At 43.8% G+C, this 21,731-nt stretch overlaps 2 protein-coding genes across 8 annotated transcripts in view; one reads left to right on the top strand and one right to left on the bottom strand.

Moving 5' to 3' along the window:
* Window positions 1–20,105, bottom strand: part of grin2ca (glutamate receptor, ionotropic, N-methyl D-aspartate 2Ca) — a 77,772-nt gene extending 57,667 nt beyond the window's left edge. The window contains exons 1-2 of the mRNA XM_082529840.1: window positions 19,376–20,105; window positions 18,829–19,117 (exon numbers count right to left, since the gene is read on the bottom strand). The gene's annotated coding sequence lies outside the window, so the exon portion shown is untranslated. The remainder of the gene's footprint in view (window positions 1–18,828; window positions 19,118–19,375) is intronic.
* LOC309704605 (uncharacterized protein) overlaps window positions 1–21,731 on the top strand; it is a gene marked incomplete at its 3' end in the record, with an annotated part of 144,331 nt that overhangs the window by 60,983 nt on the left and 61,617 nt on the right. The window lies entirely within an intron of this gene.

Below are 21,731 nucleotides of genomic sequence, written 5' to 3' on the forward strand. Positions count from 1 at the left end.
TTTTTAAACTCTCTTTTCAACCAACGGCAGTCACTCTCCAAATAACTTCTGCTTAGCTTTCCGAGCTTCCCTCGGGTCCTCTTAATCAGCGGTCTCCAACCTTTTTTGCGCCACGGACCGGTTTATGCCCGACAATATTTTCACGGACCGGCCTTTAAGGTGTCGCGGATAAATGAGGGAGGGGCTAATAATCGGCTCAGTCATTTTTAATGATCGTTGAAAGCCCAGATCGTAATCGTGATTAAAATTCGATTAATTGAGCAGCCCTACCGATTACTGTAGTAGAGGTACAAGAAGCCATTAAATCCTTAAACACAGGTAAATCGCCGGGCCCAACGGTTACTCTGCAGAATACTATAAAGCCATTTCTGATCTTATGGCACCGTTGTTGAAAGATATGTATATAATGAAGCCTTTTCAAAATGTCAATTACCCAAGACTTTGTCCGAAGCTACTATTTGTTTACTCTTGAAAAAAGACAAGGATCCTCTGTTGTGCAGTAGTTACAGACCAATTTCTCTTTTAAATATTGATTTTAAAATACTATCTAAAATTCTCGCACTTAGGCTACAACGTGTTGTGCCACAAATTATCGCCACTGATCAGATGGGTTCATGGCCGGCAGGCACTCATATGACAATTCAAGACGCCTCTTGAATATTATCCACACATCATGCAACTCAATTCCAGAGGTTGTGGTATCTCTTGACCCGGAGAAAGCCTTCGACCGCGTCGAGCGGCGCTTCCTCTATGAGGTGATGGATAGGTTTGACTTAGGGTTGACTTTATTCTCTGGGTTAAGCTACTATATTCTTCGCCATTCACCTGTATTCGTACTAACAACAACTTGTCTTCCCCTTTTCCACTTGAGAGGGGCACTAGGCAAGGGTGCTCTCTCTCACCCTTCCTATTCGCCATTGCTATCGAGCCTCTTGCAATATGGCTGCGTTCAGAGGATAGATTTAAAGGCATTACGAGGTTCGGTGTAACCCACAAACTCTCCCTTTATGCAGACGACTTGCTCCTGTACATTTCTGACCCTCTAAACTCATTTCCGGTGCTTTTTAACATACTGGACCAATATGGTACACTGTCAGGATATAAGCTCAATTATCAAAAAACCGAGTTGCAACCCCTCAACTCCCTGGCCAGAGCTCTTCCCCACTCAATAGTGCCCTTTAAGTGGACAGAAACTGGATTTAGATATCTGGGGGGTTTTATTTCCTCTTCTATACCTAAAATGATGAGGGAGAATTTTCTGTCCCTACTAGACAATGTTGGGAAAGGTTGTGACCGTTGGACTTCACTACCATTGTCAGTGGCAGGGAGAGTTAACCTGATAAAGATGAATGTCCTCCCCAAATTCTTGTATCTTTTTCAACATGTCCCAGTTCTTCTTACTAAAGCATTCTTCGACAAGTTAGAAAAGACTCTGTCACATTTCATATGGGGAGGGAAACAAGCTAGAATTCGCAAGTCTATTCTTCAGTCCTCTAAAGCTGACGGTGGTCTTGGTCTGCCCAATTTTAGACACTACTATTGGGCAGCTAACATACACAAACTTTTGCATTGGGTTCGCAACGACCCCCCTGTACCAGCCTGGGTACAAATGGAAACTGCATCTAGTATTATCATCAATACTCAGCTCACCACTCCCTTTCTCTCCAACCCTTGTTGGGGATAATCGAATAATTGGCGACAGTTCAGAAAATACTTCGGGCTACTTGGACCTTTGCTAACACCTTTATTAAAAAAATTGTAATTTTGCACCTTCAAACATTGATGCGGCCTTTGGCAGTTGGAAAGATAAAGGTCTTAGGACTGTTAAGGACTTGTACAGTCAGGACACCTTTCTATCTTTTGCTGACCTATCGTCTAAATATGACCTGCCTAATATCAATTTTTTTCGTTATCTTCAGACTAGAGATTTTGTAAAAACGTAGTTCCCTCACTTTCCCAATCGGCCTCCAGAAACAAATCTGGATATCATCCTGCAGACGAACCCTCATCAAAACAGACTGATATCAGCCTTGTATAAAATACTAGATACGTTGGTCCCCAAATCCATTTCTCATACTAAGCTGAGATGGAAGAGCTACAGACAACCCTGCCAGAACAGCAGTGGGATTCTGCTTTGAAACTGATTCACTCGTCCTCAATTTGTGCCCGTCATGCTTTGATTCAGTGCAAGGTGGTCTATAAAGTACATTATACAAACGCAAAATTATCTAAAATCTATCCAACCATTAGTGATGCCTGTAGCAGATGCAGACTATCACCTGCCAACCATTTCCACATGTTTTGGTCTTGTTCGAAACTGAGTGCATTTTGGAGGAATATATTCAACACACTTAGCCAAGCACATGGCCAGACTGTCCCTCCTAACCCGCTCTCCGCAATTTTTGGCATTCCTCCCGACTTGATCTGGCCACCTCAAACAGGCCCTAGCCTTTACCACTTTACTAGCTCGGAGGCTTATTCTGTTGAAGTGGAAGCTTCCCCACCCCCCAACTCATGATTATTGGGTGAGAGATGTACTCTTTAACTTAAAGTTGGAAAAACTTCGATTCTCTCTAAAAGAATAAAGAAATAGGAAATTTAACAAAATCTGGAAATCATTTCTCTTACTAGTGGACACCATCACTTTACTTCCTGAGTCTGAAGTGAACTGAGCGAAGCTACATTATAAAGTTTGGATTTTTTTTTTAATCTCATTTTTACTTTATTTATTTGTTTATCCTTTTGTTTTGTTTGGTCCCTTTTTTGTTGTTGTTTGTTTGGGTTATGCTTGTTATGTGTATAAGTCTTGAGATGTTTTTTTTGTGTGTGTGGGCAGAGACTGGCTCTCTGGGCTGTCTTGTCTAGTGTGGACCTGGTAGGGGGAGAATTCAGGATGGGGGGTACAATGGACATACAACTGTTCTGAAATCAAGATTGACTTTGCTGTTGCTAACTTTGTTGCTAACGTTATCGTTGAAATCAGTAAAACAAAGTTGGAATATATTTTATATTGTATTTTGAGATCCATGGAGGCTATCGTATCTCAGTTTCTATTTACCGTTCAGATCTGGAGGAAACAGCCTTCAAAGATTCATGATGCAGATACATTACAGCTTGTGACCGTACGTTTGCTGGGTGCCGACCCCCGAACCTCTAAAGCCAGCCGAATCCTTAAACTGCACTGATACATAAAGGAAAGAGGATTTTCATCTGTCCTTTGGCTAAATCATCTCAAACCGCTCCTGTGTATACAGGCTCCACTCAGATGTTGAGGATCAAAAGTCACCGTGGACATCCATTGGTCGTAGAGATTTTAGATTTATTACAAATCAGAGACAATTTCGGCTCCGAAGCAGTCACAAGGTACATACTGTAGTTTGAGCCATGAGCCGGAGACAGGTTGCCTTTTGCGTCATGATGCTGCTGCAAACTGGATTCAGAATGAGTCATACTGTACTTGGTGCCCCACAGAGTGCAACCAGTCACTGCCCAGTTATACTTGATTACGTCTGCATGTAAGCTTCTTATGAAAGTACTCCATTGTTATCTAATAACATTTAAATATTTCAGCAGAAAACGAGCTGGTTCTTTTGTCAGCATGGAGTTCATTTATTATTAGCTTATGTAATATTGATTTGAAAGATCTTTCATAATTAAAAAATGTCTGAATGAACAGGTCATTGAGAAGAACTCACTGAGTTTCAGCATGGTACTGTGATATGATAGCACTACTGCAACAAGTCAGGTCAGTGACACAGAGTGCTGAGGTGTGTTAGTGCATTTAAATGGCCAACGCTCGGCTGGCAAAGAGTTCTAAAACGCCTTCAGGCATTAACATCAGCATACAAACTGTGTGCTGGGAGCTTCATGGCATCAGGTTTCCATGCCTGAACATGTGGAGGTGGCCTCGTACTTTGTGGATAGCTCTGTAGTAAATAAATTTGGGTGGTAGATGATGATTGGCCCACTAAAGACATCTGCAGTGTTATGATTCAGAAAAAAGAAGAGCTGAAATCCTGCAGCTGTAATGGGAAACATGTTGATTTCTAAACTACAGTGATGGGCTCCTCAGTTTCTAATGCGTTGCTTGCAAGTTGCATAAATATGTGAGATAACTTGTCCCAACTTTAAATTTGCGTTAAAAAAAGGGAAACCTTTTCCTTTTCAGTGTTTTACATGTTGTCTTTGTACTGTGAGATTAAATAAATAAAGTAGACCACAGTATGTTTAACCTATATAGAGTATAACAACATGGAGCGCTGCATGCTGTACATATGGTACAGACGGCACATTAACGGTTATTCCATACCCACATGAAGAACCCGAACTTTTCCCTGTTAATTGCAAACTTTCTTCAGCAAGAATGCAAGAAGTCAGATATTTAAGGTTACACGTAGAGATGATGGTTTGGGAGGTTAGGCCCCATTACAGGATTAATGTAAGCACACACACTCCTCTGTCCTATTTATTTCTTACTGCCTCTCTTGGAAAGCTGTCGCCAAAGTCCGTTCTTGTCAAAGGGATTATGGAAAAGCAACGTGACTTAAATAAGTTGCTTCAGAGCAGCACATACCAGCCACTTTCCTGTTTCCTCTTCTTTTGACGGCTGAACTGTGTAAACAGGCCACCGCTGAGAATTATCTAACATCTGATGAGAGATTAGATTTTAAAAAGCGGACGAGAGACCGAACTTTCAAAGTTAAACGGTGCCGATCGGCAGTATCGTCCCACCAATCGACAGTGTTCGTATTCTCTGTCCTCAGTTAGTTAGAGTTTGACTAACAAACATTTAAGATGTGCTTATCCCCCTCTAGTGGGTGACATACGGAGGAAGCAGTGTCTTTACTGAACGAGCTGAGAAATGCAGACTGATTAAAAATAGCTGCTGGGGCTCTATCGTACAACGACGTTATTTATTTTTAGTCTGTTGTGCTTCCACACTACTGACACTTGGACATTTTGTTAAGTTGAACAGGTAAATAATGCAAACATCCACATCTGCATGTTCAGCTCATACACATGTTATCTGCTCCCAGAAATTGAATATTGCTGATAAGGCAAATTGGATTTTCTGCACACGGCGACACATACACAGACTCAGTGATGAGAATGTGAGTACATCTGGTTCATGCATATTGAAGTCTTGTACAGTGCGGTTTATTTCCCCTTCTAATGCAGTGTATGTTTCCTTCACCTTTTTCAGCACTGTCTCAACCAAAAGCAGCAGTTTATTTTCACATTTTTAAAAAATATCATTTTGTCATATTGGAGGGAACCTGTTTTGTTCATTTCCAGGTCCAGATTTTTATTGTTGGACTCTAAGTAATCCTTAATTTTCTTATGAGGGGGGTGGAAGCTTCAACAAGCACCTCTGGCATCTCCCTTCCTCTCCTTTTGACCCAGCTTTCTTCTGATTGGCTGCTCCTTGCAAACAAAGAGCTTGAACAGCTGGTGGGTGGGGCATCTCACAGCCAAAGAATGACCACATGAGGAGATCCCCCATCTGTGGCAACATGCAAAGACACAAGTAAAAAAGAAGCTGTCTGAAACCGAGTGTTTAGAGCAGCCTGAAGCCTGACCCTTTGGGATTATTTATGCATACACTGACCTCATTATTTGGAAATCTGGCCTTGTTTAATATGAGCATCCACCACTGTATCAGTACACATGACAGAAAATGAGGATTAGCGCAATCAGTGCCCTTTAATTACTTTTGCAACAGCCGTCCTGCCCCACAGTGCGCATTGAAATCTCATCTTTGCATCCTGCAAACTGCATCCATTCTTCCAAAGTTGTCCACTCTCTGTTTTCTCTGATATAGACCATATGAGTGATGAAACCACATGAAAGAAAACAACCTGCCATTTATCGATGAGATGCTGCAAAGGTCCTCCAAGTGATTCCTGATCCAGCTCATTAACGTGAAGCTGCAGCAGTAAATACATCTGGGTGAGAAGTGTGGTGCAGTGTTTAATGACTCCCTTTATATTCTGGGCACGACACCCCTGCTGCAGCTGTTTAACAATGTGCACCTGTCCCGTCTCCTGCTACTTAATCAATACACTCATCCATGGATCCGCAGCCTGCTGCGTCTGTGTTTCACCTGCTGATAACAGTCCAGCAGCTTCCTCTTGATCCAGCGCTGTCAGAACTCCATGATCAAGCAGATCTATGACTTTTATGGGACTCGTATGAACGTTAGGGCTTCCCTATTGTTGCACCGGGTAGGCAAACACTACTTAAATTAGCTCTATTGTTCCTCTTGTGACCAGTTCTTCCCAAAATAGTGAAATACACCATCTTTAGCAAAGAAAGAAAGACGTCCACTAGGTTTGTAGGAACATAATTAGCTTTTTAGTAAAATAAATAAAATAAATCTCTGAGCTCAGTTTGAGGCAGAACTTCTTACTGAATCACTTTATCACAGTATCACTTTATAGATGAAATCAAATCAGTGGTATATCCTGGGTGTGATCAGTGAACGCCAATCCACCAAATCAAAAATAATGAGCTAATTAATGGGACTTTTTAGTGAAACTAAGAGATGTAGGTACTCCAAATCAAGACTTTTTATAGGTAACCAGATAGCATCTATTCATATATATATATATATATAATTATAATTTTAGAGGTAAATAAATAACTTTTACTTTGAAGGTTTTTTTTTCTCATTTTTTAACCTTTGGAAAGTTTGACTACCCCGTTAGTTGGCGAGCGTTTGCAGACAAATTGGAATCTTTCATGGAAACTACGACAACTCACAGGGAGGTTTTTAGTGCAGCACCATCACCCAGCAACTGCTCGCTAACCGGTCAGGAAATTCACATCTTTATTTCATCTTCGGCTTTAACTGTTTAAATTTAAGTATTACTGTACAGGAATAGAGCGTTCCCAGTTTATTGGATGTACCCTAGCTTGCTAATCTTGTTGGGGACTGTAGGAACATTTTTCTCTCCAGAACTACGAAAACAAAATCTTCAAAAAACTTCAGAAATGTTGGAAGTGTGTCGCAGCTTTTGAGCTTTCTGTTTTTCTCAGTTTGGTCTACGTCACTGCTCGCTGTGGGTATCCTGCAGACAGGATCAGTGCTTTCCAGGCTTGAAAGAGGTTTCTTTAATAGAATTTAATAAATGCAACCACCCAGCAAACACAAGCCACAGTTTGACCTTCTCTGTTACAAAGAGTCAGGATTCATTTACCACCAGATGATTACACCTGTATGAATATGTTGAACTAATCTCTGATTAAAAAATACAGCCACGCTAATCTCTTTAAATCTGCACCCATTTAACTAATCTGTAGAATCATCATCCTCATAAGTACAGTGGGAGCGGGGTGAGGTGGCAAAAAAAGGAAAAACATCGGCATCTAAAAATATCCACGGTATGACATAGTTGGCGCGTGTCCGCGTTTTTTGGTTGGAGCCCAAATGAAAAGTGTTTTTGTAAACATTTCCTATACAGGCTGTACTGCAGTCAGACGTTCTACAGCGCGAGCTTTGCTAAATGTGATCAATCCTCGATATCTTCTGACTGATCTCAAATAAACTAAATATCTGGAGCCAGATCTCTGGATATATCTGTGACCCAGGACAGCCTACCTCTAAGACCGCTGTGCAGGTCCTGACCGAACCTTTGAATCAGACTATTAAGGTTTCCTATCCCTTTCTGATCTGTGTACTTTTACACAGAATACAGAAAAGCTAAGACAGACAGAGTCTGTGCCAAATCCTGTCCTCAGTTTGTAGTTTCTCTCCGACTGTTGGCTGCTCTAAGCTGCTCCAGTTAAACAGCTTATATCATTAATTATAGGCCACTGAAAAACCACAGCATGGCAGCAAATACACTGTTAGCTCTGTTAGAGCTGTATTCAAATACATTAAGACAATAACTGCTCTTTGTTTCCGTGGGACCGAGTCTGGCACGGCTCCACATCGTCTGGCGCTTGAGTTAATTAACAAAGCAACACCAGTTCCTCAGCTGCAGTTTACCAGATAACAAATATTAGACTATGCTGTATTCAGCTGTTCTACACTTTTTTACTCATGAATGATGAGATTCAGATAAATGTAATTGATGATCTTCTGCATCTGACCTGCCGAGGTACAATAACTCTGGTACAATGCGTTGAATGTTTATTGTACGTGGTCCTTTTTCAAAATTGACCTCGAAGTAGAGCTTGGCAGTGGTTCGCTTGTTCACAGTGTCCACAATTATATTTATAGTCCGTTCTAATAATGGGTGAGATTTTATAATAAATAAACTTTATAAAGTTTATTTATTATAAAATCGAGTAGGTCACCAATTGTTTAACAGCATGTTTGAGTTTTGCAGGCCACTCGAAGCAGCTTAAACTGCAAACCACATATTTGCTGCCAGTAGACTGAACCATGTTTGTGACTGATCATATAGCAGCACTGTTGTGCCTTATATGTGAATGCACTCAGTGGTCACTTTATTGTCCCCAGTGGGAAATTAAGTTGCAGTATGTCCACACATCAAACAACACCAAAAGAAAGAGAACATGGTTTAGTGTTATTAAGCACGATGATAGCAGCAGGTATAAACGGCACTTTATACCGACAACCTGAAGGAAGCAGCTGAAAGTCGTTTAAGAGAGGATGACAGAGGTCGCCTTCCTCAGCACCTGCCTGTTATAAAAGTCCGCAAGCTGGACCTGAGACCTCCCTGAAGTCTTACCAGCCACTTTAACAAGGTTACCAAGTCTGATCTTATTGGACTCTGTGGTGGGGTGTGGTCGGCGGTGCACGAGCAGGAGTGGGAATCCTCCCAGACTGTCGGCCGGTCTGACCAGCAAGCCTGAGGTCGGCGTGCTGGTCAGACTGGCCTCACCTCCACCACAGGCCTGAGCCGGAGCTCACGACTCCGTCTGTGGTGCTGTGTCCATGGGCGACCACCTGAACTTGCACCTCCCTGTTGCTGAGCGACCGATCTTTAGGCTTGTTGTGACCTAAAGGTCTAGGACTAATAATAATAATATATGTTTATTCAGTGAGACCTTTCTGTGAACCTTTATCTTCAAATAAACATGATGTAAAATTGCACACGTTATGACACTAAAGCCGAAGCTGAATTTAAATAGCATAAACAACAAGTACATTTATGCAACTAACCTTGGAAATATCAAATTAATTATTGTGCAAAAACGGGCTGTAACTGCTCGCTGCCCTCAAGCTGCACAATTTGTGTTCATCCTAGCGTGCAGGAAACATCTTTTTGGCCCTTGTTTGGTTTTTCAGTCTCCTCGAGTGTGTTTGTTAAATCTCTTGTCTTTTTTCATCCTTTCTAATCGTGCTTATTTAATTTGGTTCTCTTTAGGCTCGTTTGTTTAGAAGATCAATCGTGAAGCTCTCATTAAGTTCGACACCTGTGCCTCTGATGTTGTTTAAGATTAAACGATGGGAAACGACAGATTAATGCTAAAATCAGTGGATTGTTTGATATTAATCAGAACTTTGACTTGTGCCACAAAGATTAAGATTCACGGCCTCTCAGTTTCACTGAAGCTTCACTGAAGCATGTGCGTAACTGGCCACCTTTATGGAACAGTGAAAAGAAATGTGTAGATAAAGCAATGGAGGCGACTGAGAATAAATTAAAGACAAAACCGGTTAACAAAGGAACTGTGGATGTTTGAATTACCATATCTCCTGAGGCAGGTGCTCGTCACTGCAGGGACTCTGACTGCAAATGCCACATCAGCAGTGACGAAGTGTTAGGCATCTGACAAAATGGCCTGAAAACAGCCATCTTCACCTGCTGTGACTGCTTTATGCAAACATAATTTGATAAAGTGGAGTTTTTCTGTTGGATCATGCTGGACTTGTTTATGTCGAGTGTAATAACGCAGATAGCTGCTGTGCTGCCGATTGACCCCCAACAAGCCAATCTGCAGTTAGCCAGTGATGATGCTGTGACGTTTGTGGATCACGGTCATAAGGCTGTGAATATTTCTGTATTTATTATTTTAGTAAATACATAGATGAGGATCTTATCTGTATTTTGTTTTGATCAGTATATTGATAACAAGAATCAGAACAGAATTTGTTCAGTGTTCTCGTGGAGGACTCAGAACCTGCAGTGATGTGCAACTCCAAAAACGAAAGGGCTTAAAATCAACATTTTAACTCTTTTTTTTCTTTAAAGTTTGTTTTTTATTATTGCTGTTGTTGGTGGGAGGAGCTTTGTGGTGCATGCTGGGCAGAAACTGCACCACCTGCTTACTCGATGCTCGTAATCATATGATTCAAAAATTAATTTAATGCACCAATTAACCCACAAATGACCCTGTTTAGCAGAGCATGAAATCATTTGTGAAACATATACAGTGTTTAACATTCATCATAGCGTATTTACAAAATAGGATATCAGCTGTTAGAGGCTGCATCTCTGCATTCATGAGCAAATAGGTGATGAAAATACAACACAGACGCACCAAAATTAAGAGAGCATCTCAGTTATCATTCATCTATTTGCTTCTGGGGTTTAAAATCCATTTTACAGGTGTTTTCCCCTCCAAGTAACTGCCCAGAGGTGTTGCCAAATTGCTTGCGTAAGGACTTGTAGCACTGCAATAAATAAAACAAAACAAAAAAACTATGTGGCTCTTATGTTATATAAACTTATAAAGTTAACAAAATGCATAATCCATATCATGTTTTTGTGCTCATTTGTACAAAATATGGCTCCGTTTCCATGAAGGCCAGGATTTTCATTTTCTGCAGCGACAGACTCGTCAGCAGAGGGGCAGGGTCCCCCCTAAATCTGCCTGTTGATTTACGGCTCTGGTCTTTATGGGATGGGGTCGTGTATCGTGGTCGTGTGATAAACGGCAGCCGGCCGCGTGAAAAAGACCAAGTCGACGTCCACCAGGGTTTCCTGCTGAAATGCACCCAAAGTGAAACCCCAGTGGAGGCTTTGAAGTCCAAACCAATAACAATGAATCTGTTTCACGTGACCTCCGGAGACAGAGACGCATCAAACAGACTCACTCGGTGATATTAGTTTCTGTCGCGGACCCTTTGACTTCGCCTCTGCCGCCGGCACTGCAGACATATTTAAGACGCGCACGCCTCTACTGGAACTCTGCACTACGAGTGATTGATCTGCCACAGGGTGAAAACCTGTCTAGGTAAAGTCCTCATAAATCTGGTGAGATTTTTACTGTCGTCTCTGAACAAAGGTTCTGGGGTGGGAGAGGGGAGTAGTCAGGCGGCTGCTGGTATCTCTTTGCATTAAAGGATTTAAATATTCAGGAGGGAGATGGAGCAGAACTGAACAGTTGGATTTTCTGACTCTGTAGCATCAGAGGGGCCACGATCAGCAGGTTTTAAATGCCACAGCAGATGGAAAGCTATGTAGCCGGCTTTTATTACAGTTCCATCTTTGAAACCTCACGTAGCGATAAAGCAGCGCTCCCTCTGCAGCAAGTGTCGTATAACCTTGATCAGGTCATCGCCCAGCTTGAGCCTTTTGCATTAAACCTATAAAAAGAAAAGACTCCGTAGTTTGGTCGTGCAATAAATGGATCAACATAGTCGAGAAAAGATCATCATTTACTCCAAAGTGGGGGAAAAATCCCCAAGGACAGAGGCCACGTGTTTGCTCGTCACTGGACAGATGTTTGATATATATCTCTCCTCTTTGCTTTGGCACATTTATCGTCAGGGGACACTTCATCACCCGGCGTTGTCTTCGTCAGCACAGCGCGTAGTGAAATCGAACAGATTGTGACGCGTTTTGAGGGTAATAATCTCTGCGAGGCTGAAGATTACAATGGCAATGCAAATGTAATCCATTTTGCCTTTAACACATGGGCGGATGTTTGGCGAAGGCTTACAGGGCGCGACATCACACGCTGATATCCATACTCCCACTCTGACCCTGCGGGCTGACCTGGCTGTAAACCCGCGGCGGCAGGTAACACGGAGGGTGGCGGAAGCGTCCTCTGTCAGGCTTTGGCGGACCCCGCACTCGGCCTCATGTGCAGCCGTATGTAAAGCAGGGATCAGTGTAAGACCCTGGTTAAGCTGAAACTGGGGTTGCCCATGCAGAACCAGACCACCCCCCCTCCACCCCTGCCACCGGTCCAGCTGTCACCAACCTACTCTCCCAGTTGATATAGTGGCTGCACACAAATACAGCTGACCTCTGACACACACACACACACACACGCTCTAATCCACATATGAGCATATCACTTTGTTTTTAATCTGTGTGTGTGTGTGGCCTGTGCAGTCTTTCTCTCCTTTCCTATTTTGTGTGTAAAGCAGGAATGTGCAAGATAAACACAACATCAGTCAGTTCTTCCAAATCACACACCCACAGAGGCATAAAGCTGGCAAGACCGTATTGATTTTTGTGTGCGGAGGCTTTGAAATACCAATTTTAAACCAATTTACTTTGTACTAAAGATAGAATTGAAATATTATATTTGAAAAACTCTTCAGCAACATCGCCGTATAGAAACATTGTGCTGGTTTCGGGGATAATCTTCAGGATCTGTCAAAGGCTTTCACACAGATGCTGATTCTTGGACAGCAAACTGGTTTAGGTTTTTCTCCCTGGATTCAGAGCTCAGTCATTAAATGCATACGTGGGTTTTACTTCAAGAAAACAGATTTTCAGTCATTTGGGTGAGCTAATACAACTTAAACATGGTTCGAGGACTTCATGTCATTGTTGTATTTACATGTAAACCATAAATGAGGATGCAGACGAGGCTTGTTCGCCATTTGGTAAGAGTCAGCCTTTGCACCATGTCTGTGCTGCTGGTGCAGGAATAGCATTACTTATCCGATTGTTCAGTCTGACGTCACTAGCCGTGTCTGGGTCTAAACTCCGCTGCAGGTCCATATATCAAACGATCACTATGGCATTACTGAGAGTTGAAAAACTGTCTAAAGTCTTTCATCTTTAATAAAATGATCAGCGTTCTGCTCTACCAGGTGTAACAATTGAGTTTAACATCCAGGCATCCATGAAAACGGAATTTATGACATTTAACGGAGTTAGAAGTTAGCAGGGAGTTAGCTCGCTAGCTTCTATCTAAATACAGTATAGCATGTCCTGACTGCGGGGTTTTGGAAACAAATTAAAACGTACAGCTCTGTTATCACTTCCAGCATAAATGAAGACAGAAAACTAAACAGCAGTGACGTTTGTAGGGTTACTGAAGTTGGGCTAGCTGGTATATAATGATGTGCTACGTGACCGCTAGCGACACAGCTATGTTAGCATAATATAAACAAGCTAACTTTTTTTCCACTCGATAAAAGTTAACGTGAGTGTTCTCGGTGGTCAGGAACAAATGTAATCGCATGGCAGGATGCTGTAAAAGGACCAAACTTCAGCCAGGAGAACAACTGAGATAATCCATCCACAATACGAGGTTAGTCATTCATATACTGCTGCATGGGCTGGGCTGTAGTTACATCCTAAGGTTTTAAAAACTGAGCTTAAATAAATGATTAGCGGTAATAAAAGCCGAGGGAGGTCAACAGTGATCACTGACTGTTTTAGGAGCTTTTTGAGATTAAATAGAAGAAAATACATAACATTAAACATGTTAACAACACAAAAGCCATATTAAACGCAGACTACTTTAGACCCGGAAGTAGGATTCGTCACGTCATCACTTAACGACCGGATAGCATGCTTGTAAGAATCCAGCTGCATCACAGGGTCACGTTAAATTAGGAAAGTGTCATCTGTCTTCACCGTGTTTGTTTTGGTTCGAGATGACTTGAAGGTCACTAGAGCAAAAACACTGCATAGATAGTAGAAATATTAGAATAATAATAGAACATTTGCATTTTTTTGGGCAGTTGTAACAGCTCACAGACATAAACCGAACCCTGCCCAGCAGAGGATGTACTCGACCTGCTGGTTCGGATCAGCTACCAGGACATAACAAAAACACTTGTTTGGCCCTTGATGTCTCCACGTGTTGCATGCTGTGAAAGTTCAACACATCCAGCAGACGCACATCTGCATCATCACCCAGTCTGAACTGGGTGCTCGGGTTCGGACTCCAAAGAAAAACATCTGTCATGTTTACCAAGTATCCACAAAAAAACAGAATGAGCTGGAGCTTTGCAAAAACACTCTGCAGGACACTAAGTGTTATTAATTGGTTATTGAAAGGATACGTGGGAGAAATTTAATGTCAAAGGAAGCCGACAAAGAGATGGTTTTCTTTTGCTGTCTGGATGACTGCACGAGCTTTCGATTTGTCAGAATCTGTGAAAAGGTAGTGAGAGGTACAGCCTCAGTGCCTCTAATCGCAGCTCAAACATGTAAAACCACTCCATGGAAAGCAATCGGAGCATGTCATAAACAACTCTGGCTTTTATGGTTTTCTCCGGAGATGGCGTATTGATTTTTGCAACAATAAACAGCCTCCAGAAAAGTAAAAAACAATTCTTTATCTCTCAGGAAGTCACGAGTTGTGCCTTTTTTGCTCTGTCGAGCAGTTTGACTTTGTTAGGTGACGCTGAGAGTGACAAGAAGGACAGAGGAGGAGGAGACACGTGGCAAAGCCCCAACCACGTCGTCATCACAAGCTGCCGAACCACCAGGACGCTGCGTGTCACTTTTTGTTAGACGGCAGTGGAAACGCTTCAGCCCGATTTCTTTAAACGCAGCTTTCTGTTTGGATGTCGTCTCACCGGCCTCCCTCACTTTCCAGGCCCTCCTTCTAAGGTTATCGCTGTCATCATCCCTCATCGAGACGCCCTCCCACCGCGTCACCCGCTCAGGGATAATTGTGAAAAATTAAGCGGGACACACGCAGCTGTGAATAGAAAGCGATTAGCTTAATCAATTTCCCGTACTACACAGCGCACATGCACCCACACGCGTCACACATGCACAAACACTCAGGTTGGTGTCAGGATCCACAAGAGGCAGAAGAATGACAAGGAAAGGAGAGGCAAAGAAAGCCCCCCTCCACCGCCCTCCCAACCCCACGGCGTGTCAGTTTTCCTTCTCAACAGGGACAGGACGTTAGACGAGGTGCAAGCGGCGCTGCGCCATGAATATAAATGGGCCCCGAGTCTCTGTTGTGCCCGTGAGTGCAGCCATAAACTCGAGAGGAGAGCAGCATAGCCTGCAAGCCTCATTCTGCCCGGAGTTTGAGGTTTCACCACGCAGGCTGTGCAGTATGAGAGCGCCCTGAGAACTTCTTCTCGCCCGGCGTCGCAGCACAGATCTGCGTTTGAACGTTTAACGGTGACCCGTACGGGTTTTAGAGATTGTCGAGAGAAGGGTTTAGGGATGATGCCCGAGTTAAATCTACCCTCGTCTCTGATGACCTTGGATAGATTGATCTGATATCCTGTAACCTCCTTCCCTCCTCTGCAGTAAATGTTTTACTGTCTGGGATGCTTGTAACCGGCCGTCAATCAGAGCAGTTTCCATTTCAACCCGTTCCCCGTGCGGGCGAGCCGACTGGCGTTTCTGTTTTATGTCTTCTTCTTTTTCTTTTTTTTTGGGGTCTGCTCTCTCAATCATCATTCTCCTCTTCCCGTCTTCCTCCCCTCCCTCGCCTCTCGCTTTGCAGAGACGTAAAGATGGGTGAGGTTTTGTGTCTTTAACATTTGATTAAGCAGATCGGCTCCGAGCGTGAGATGGGAGATCCGGACAGCTGACAAATCAGCCCGTGTCTGTGTGATACCAACCCGGAGGTTGTTTGTCAGTCTGCCCGCAGGCTGCAGGCTGCAAGCATGCGAGGCTTGCGTGACGATATAATTTAGCTCTGCAGTTGAAGAGCTCAGTAACTCGAGGCTACAGGAATGGTTGTGTAGCTGCTGTTGCTTTTCTCGCTGTCAGTCTCTGCGCTCACTGAGATCCAGCGCTGCGAAGGATGACGGCGTTCGTTGCTTTTGTTTCAATTATAAAAAGAGCAACAATGCTGCATCCATTTTAATTACCATACTCAGGCTGGTCCAGGCACAGCATCAGCACAGGGGAAGAGATTTCTTCACTCACTGGTTGATGTTTTATCAGCTGATAATCAACTGCTTCACATACTTAAGTGCAGCTGGCCAGGCCTCTCCTTACTCGGCTGCTAAAGCCTCATTCACACAGGCCTCATGGGGTCAACAGCTGCTTTCTGCAGGGGTCATCACCATGATAACCCCTGGAAAACATGTGGATTCCACAACTGGTTTCTGACTCCAGCATCTTTCTTTGGTTGCTGCTATGTTGCTGTGGGGGTCAGTAGCTTGCTTGGAAGACGCCAATTTGTCTGCAAACACTTCACAACAGTAGAAATGAACTTTGCATTTCAGTCTTAGACTCTTTAGAAAAGCTTTGCATGATTCACAATGAAAAATGATATTACCAGCTGTCACCCTCTTGTCTGACTGTGTGCCTTACATGACCACAGATTCATATAAGAACCTTCCCTGTAATGTTTGAAGTCGTTACAGCTGCTCGGTGCTGCTGTAAGGTTCGTTCAGTGTCTGCTAACATGAAGGCTGATCCTCCCTGACAACCTGTAACTGATAGTGTTTAATAAGTCAGACATATTTGCTGCTGAGCGTGTTTTTGGTGCAGCCGGGAGAGGGACGATCATAGTAAAAACCCTCGTAACCATTTATTGAGTTAGGCAAGGTCCTCACGTGTGTTGAAGGGCAGGTGTGTGTGTGTGATGTAGTGAGATTGCATCATGTTGTGCGATGGGCTGAGGATCCTCCGGCTGGTTTCTGGTGCGCATGTACGTACAGGCTGTCTGTACTGAACTCACATACACGCACCCAATTACTGAAACTGGGATATGGTTGGTATAACATAATGAACAGCCATTTTTCACCTGCCTAACTGCTGCTGCACTGTCACACACTCTCACCACCCCCCGCTCCCACTCTGCTCTCACTGCAGGAAAAACAGACTTTTACCTCCACCTGTGGACCTGCGATTTTACAACAAATAACCACGATTAACCGAAGAAGTTTCATCCTCACTTCAACATCGCATGAATCTTAGGTTTGATTCAAAATAAATGAATTCTTGGAGCGTTTACTTCTATAGGCGGTGTAAATGAAAACTCTTTAATTGCATAAAAGCCCACGAGGACACATAAGACCCAAATTTAGAGCCTGATAAATAAGAGGACATCTGCAAACTATGAAAAGGGACATAAAGCAGACTCATTTTCTTCCTAATGGATCTCAAACCAAAGTAACTGCGTGCCAAAGTGGAAATTATGCCCACTTCTTATCTAATCCCTATTAAACTGGTTAATTTTAGAAGCCAGAATTCTTAAATGAGTATATTTTCTGGTCTGGACGTGTGTGGCTGTGTGTGCATTTAAACGACAGGCATCATTTCCAGGTTTGAAAAGTGAAGCCAGTGGGGAAGTGGCTTAAATGTGCATTCCTTGTGGCAGCCAGCAGAGGGCGTCTCCTCAGGCTTGGATTGTGTAGACGTCTATGGAAAAAACAGGCTTTTGTTCCCGTGATCTATAAGCTCATTAAAACCTTTGCCGATGAGTTTGTGTGACCTCGTCCTCTGTTTTCTTATCTAATTCAGCGTAGTGTTCCTTTTGTAATTCCCGATCACATCACGCATGCAGTGAAAGTGTCTCGGTCACACAAACACATTTTCTGACACAGACAAACATGCTGTAGTCTGAGTCTGGCCGCTGTACAGGAAACACTGTTCCACAGGTTTCTGTAGGCGTTTAATAACCTGTGTGAGCCTTAAAAACAGGTTAAAGTCAGTCTGTGTCCATCCTTCGTGGCTGTGGTGTCCGGACAGCAGCAGCCTCGGCTCTCAAAGAAGTCGTGTCCAGCTCGGCAGAACGTCCCCGCGGATTCCCCCCCTCACCGTCGCCTCTCATTTAAACTGCCTCCCTTCCTCTGACCTCTTCATCGTTAAAGCCCCTTTTTCATATTCACTTTCTGTCCACGCATGAAAATAAAACGACTTGAGTCGTGTTTAAGGCCTGTGACAGAAGAATCTGTTACTCTGAGATAAAGAGACGTCCGTCAGTTATTCACTCAGGGATGGATAATGTGGCCGTTTGTTCCGGATGGATTCCTGCCTGTGTGTTGAGTTCCTGCTGCAGACATGCGTCTTGACACTATTAAATTGTGGAGCGGATGGTGTTAGTGATCCTGGGGCACATGTCAGATAAAATATAGTTTGTTCCATGTTTGTTTTATCAGCAGCATTGTTTTCCTTGTATTTATTGGTCTGAGTGGGACAAATTTTCTTGGCTAACTTCTGAATAAATCTCTAATTTCGAGCCACAAGATTTGATTCGAAGGCGCCGCGTCCTCCTGGAGCCAAAACGCTAGAACGAATCCTTCGGTAATTGGAGCAAGCACACATTTTCTCACATCCTGTGAAGTCACTCTTCAGTGGCAGTTCAATTTCCCCTGCAGCAGTGGTATCTCAAGTCCGGCGGGCATGTATCAAAAGGCCCTCTCAGCTGCTCTAACTGTTTACAATGACGCATCGATCCACTCTGCTTAATCCCCCCCCCTCCCAGCAGCTCGGTGAGTTAAAGCAACAGTTACTGCCACCTACAAGAGGCGGAAAAAGCCCCGCGCAGCGTGTCGTCTGATCCCTCTGACAAGGATGCTGTCGAGTACCCCCTCTGATCTGATCCCCTCTGCGTTCTGATAATTCTGCTATTGACCCAAAGCAGAAAGCAGCAGGAGGAAACTCTGCTCAACAAAACTACAAACAAAACTACTCCAAAGAAGCAGAAAGCATTTCCATACTTAACCAGGAGTAACTGCAAGCTGATCGGAGCACGCCGGTGCTTAAATAATGCGATCGACGAAGGTGATCTTACCTGTGTTGGCAATCCACATCCAGCCCTGGCTCGTCACCACTCATGCCGTGTGTGCAGCTTCAGCCGTCCTGTTCCCCGTTTTCTTTTTTTCCCCTCCTTCTCCTCCTCTCCTTTCTCTCCCCTTTGGCCCTCGTCTTCTCCTCCTCCTCCCTCCTTCGTATCTCCCTCCCCCTTTCGCTCTTCCTCTCCCTGCACTTGTTTGAGTCTATTTCAGTAGCAGCAACAGAGGAGCCCGCTGCGACGGTGGCATGGTTTCCAGCACTTTGGCAGAAGGTCACATTATCACTCGCTGGTAAAAGGGAGGGGGGGAAGAAGAGGAGCAGGAGGAGGATAGATGGAGTGACGGAGGGAGATCAAGGTGAACAGGTGCCAGAGGAGGAAAAGGAGAAGCAAAGCAAGTTGATATAATCTCAGCCGTCCACGGATGCGCTTTTGGTTTAGTTTTCCAACTTGTTGACAGGGACACCTCTGAAGACTGTTTTCAGGTAATGTGTCCCAGGAGGAGAAACTGAGGAGGAATTTAGGAGAAACCCTCGAGTGTGCATACCTGTGTGAAGCAGTAGCCTTTTTAAAGTCTTCACCAGCCGCGCAACTCTGGGGGAAAGATAATTCCTCTCTTGGCTGGAAAGTGAGTCTCTGGGGAAAAAGAAAAAACTAACAAAGCTGCCAGAAACTTGCGCCAAAAGAAATCCTCAACCTTCAGCTCGTCACCCGCGTCCTTGATCGTCACTGCCCGGTTCGTGAAGACGCAGATCTACTCCGTCTCTGACACCTGTCCGCATCGTGTGTCCCCATCTATCGCAGGTCCTGCAGGGTGACCCTTCTCTTCATTTCCCAGACTCCCTCCTTCGTCCTCCTCTGGTGCGAGCGGTACTTTTACTGCCACTCCATCAAAATAAGGCTCTGAGAAATGATCCAGCTGCCCGGGACGAGGCCGTCGGCGGCCGGCGACAGATGGCCGGAACAGAGGTGCAGATGCAAACTGCTGGAGTTTGGAAATTCTTGGATCTTCCTCGTGACCTTTCTCCAAGCGCACCTTGCTTGCTCTAGCCTTCAGTTGGCTGCACTTGTTGTCCTGTATGCCTTGTTGTTTTTTGGGCTGTTCCTACCTGTGCCCCTCCTTCGCCCATCAGCAGAGCTTTCACTCTGGCTTCTCTGGCCGGCTGTAATCCTGACTCCTACACTCCATGTCACAGGAAGGGCTTGTGAGCTCTAATCATTATGTAGTAAGGATTTATCCTCTCGCTCTCCCTCCCGTCTCTCTCTTCCCTTCCCTCCACCCCTCCCGTTTATTTCCCTCCCTCTGCTCTTTGAGTACTGGCTGCCCTACAACTCTACAACATCCCCCCTTTTTCAACCACCACAGATTAATGCATCATCTCTCCTCACGCTTCCCTGGGACCCATTCGTTTGTCAACTCATTCATTTTTATTTTTTGCCTTCCCACCCGCTCGCTCGCTCCCCGTCTTGCCTCCTGCCGCAGATCGCATCAACAGGTTTGCCCTTGAAATATTCTCTGGGACAGGCGGAGTCAGTGCCCACCGTTTCCTTCCCATCAGGAATGTGCTCGTCCCTTAAACTATAAGCTTTTAATCAGTGCACGCAGAGAACACATTGATGGCAGTGTGTGCACATTTACAGTCTTTATATACTCTAACATAAATGTTGTACAATGTTCAAGTACACATCAGAGCCTGGCTCATTTTACTCCATCTAAGATGGGCTATGAACACACACACACACACACACACACACACACACACACACACACACACACACACACACACACACACACACAGTAGTGTAGTACTGTACAGAAATTTCCATTTGTTCGAGGTAATTTATACGCAGTGTTGTTGTAATGCGCTTTATCCACCAGGGAGCACTAACACATTTGTCCTGCTCAGTATGTATAACAAAGCCAAAGTGTGTGGACACCCCGGCATTACAGAGGCAGTAATCTGCTGCTGTCACAGCTTCACCCTGGATGAAGCCAGGGCTTTGTGTGGGTTTTCCTCACAGAAAACTTTTCCTTTATGGAGACACACTTTTCACACCGTTAAACTGGACCCTCCGAATCCCAGAATAATGTCAGGTTAGCTACATTTCTGGATGTAAAGCATGCTTTGTAGCAGTGGTTCTCAAACTGTGGGGTGAGTCCCACTGGTGCATGAACCTGATGTTAACCTGTAACTTTGATGCTGACGTGAATCTTTAAGTCAAATTCTTTTCTGCCTCCTGAAGTGGGGCATGTCCGAACCACTGGGTGTGTATGAGAATCCACTTACAAGTTATTGGTCTGAGTGGGACCTTGTTCAGCTCAGCGAACCGGTTCTTCGCACACTTCATGCTTCAGCGTAACCTTCAGGTTCATAACTGGAGCAGAATAACCGCAGGACGAGATCTGGGCCAAGCCAGCTGTTGGGCTGAGACGGGAGAAGCAGAAAACAAACTTTAAGAAAATTAAATAAATAAATAGAGTGCTAAAATAAATCCCAAACATACTTGCTGTTAACGTACCTGTTTGATGCGTGGGAAACAAGTAGCTTCTCCAGGTATACAGTGATGTTTCGCTCAGTATACTTTAAATATGCCTCATTTTTTCATGTCCGTTTAACAACAAGATAAAAAAATATCCTTTGGAAATATGTTTGTAATTTATTTATTATTTAAATTAACACGTTTTGCAAATTTATATGACTTTGAGGTTACTTTTGTCCGTCTTTGAGCTGGAAGTCGTGCCTCCTATCTTTCTTTGAACGATGCATTTTTCACAATGCTGTTGTTTGGAAATAATTTATATTTTTATATCTTGTCTCTTAGAATAGAATAGAATAATCCTTTAATTGTCCCACAAGGTGAAATTTGGTTGCAACAGCAGCCAGAAAGACACATATACAACA

Source organism: Aulonocara stuartgranti (genome assembly GCF_965226115.1).
Source record: "Aulonocara stuartgranti genome assembly, chromosome: 4".
Lineage (NCBI taxonomy): Eukaryota > Metazoa > Chordata > Actinopteri > Cichliformes > Cichlidae > Aulonocara > Aulonocara stuartgranti.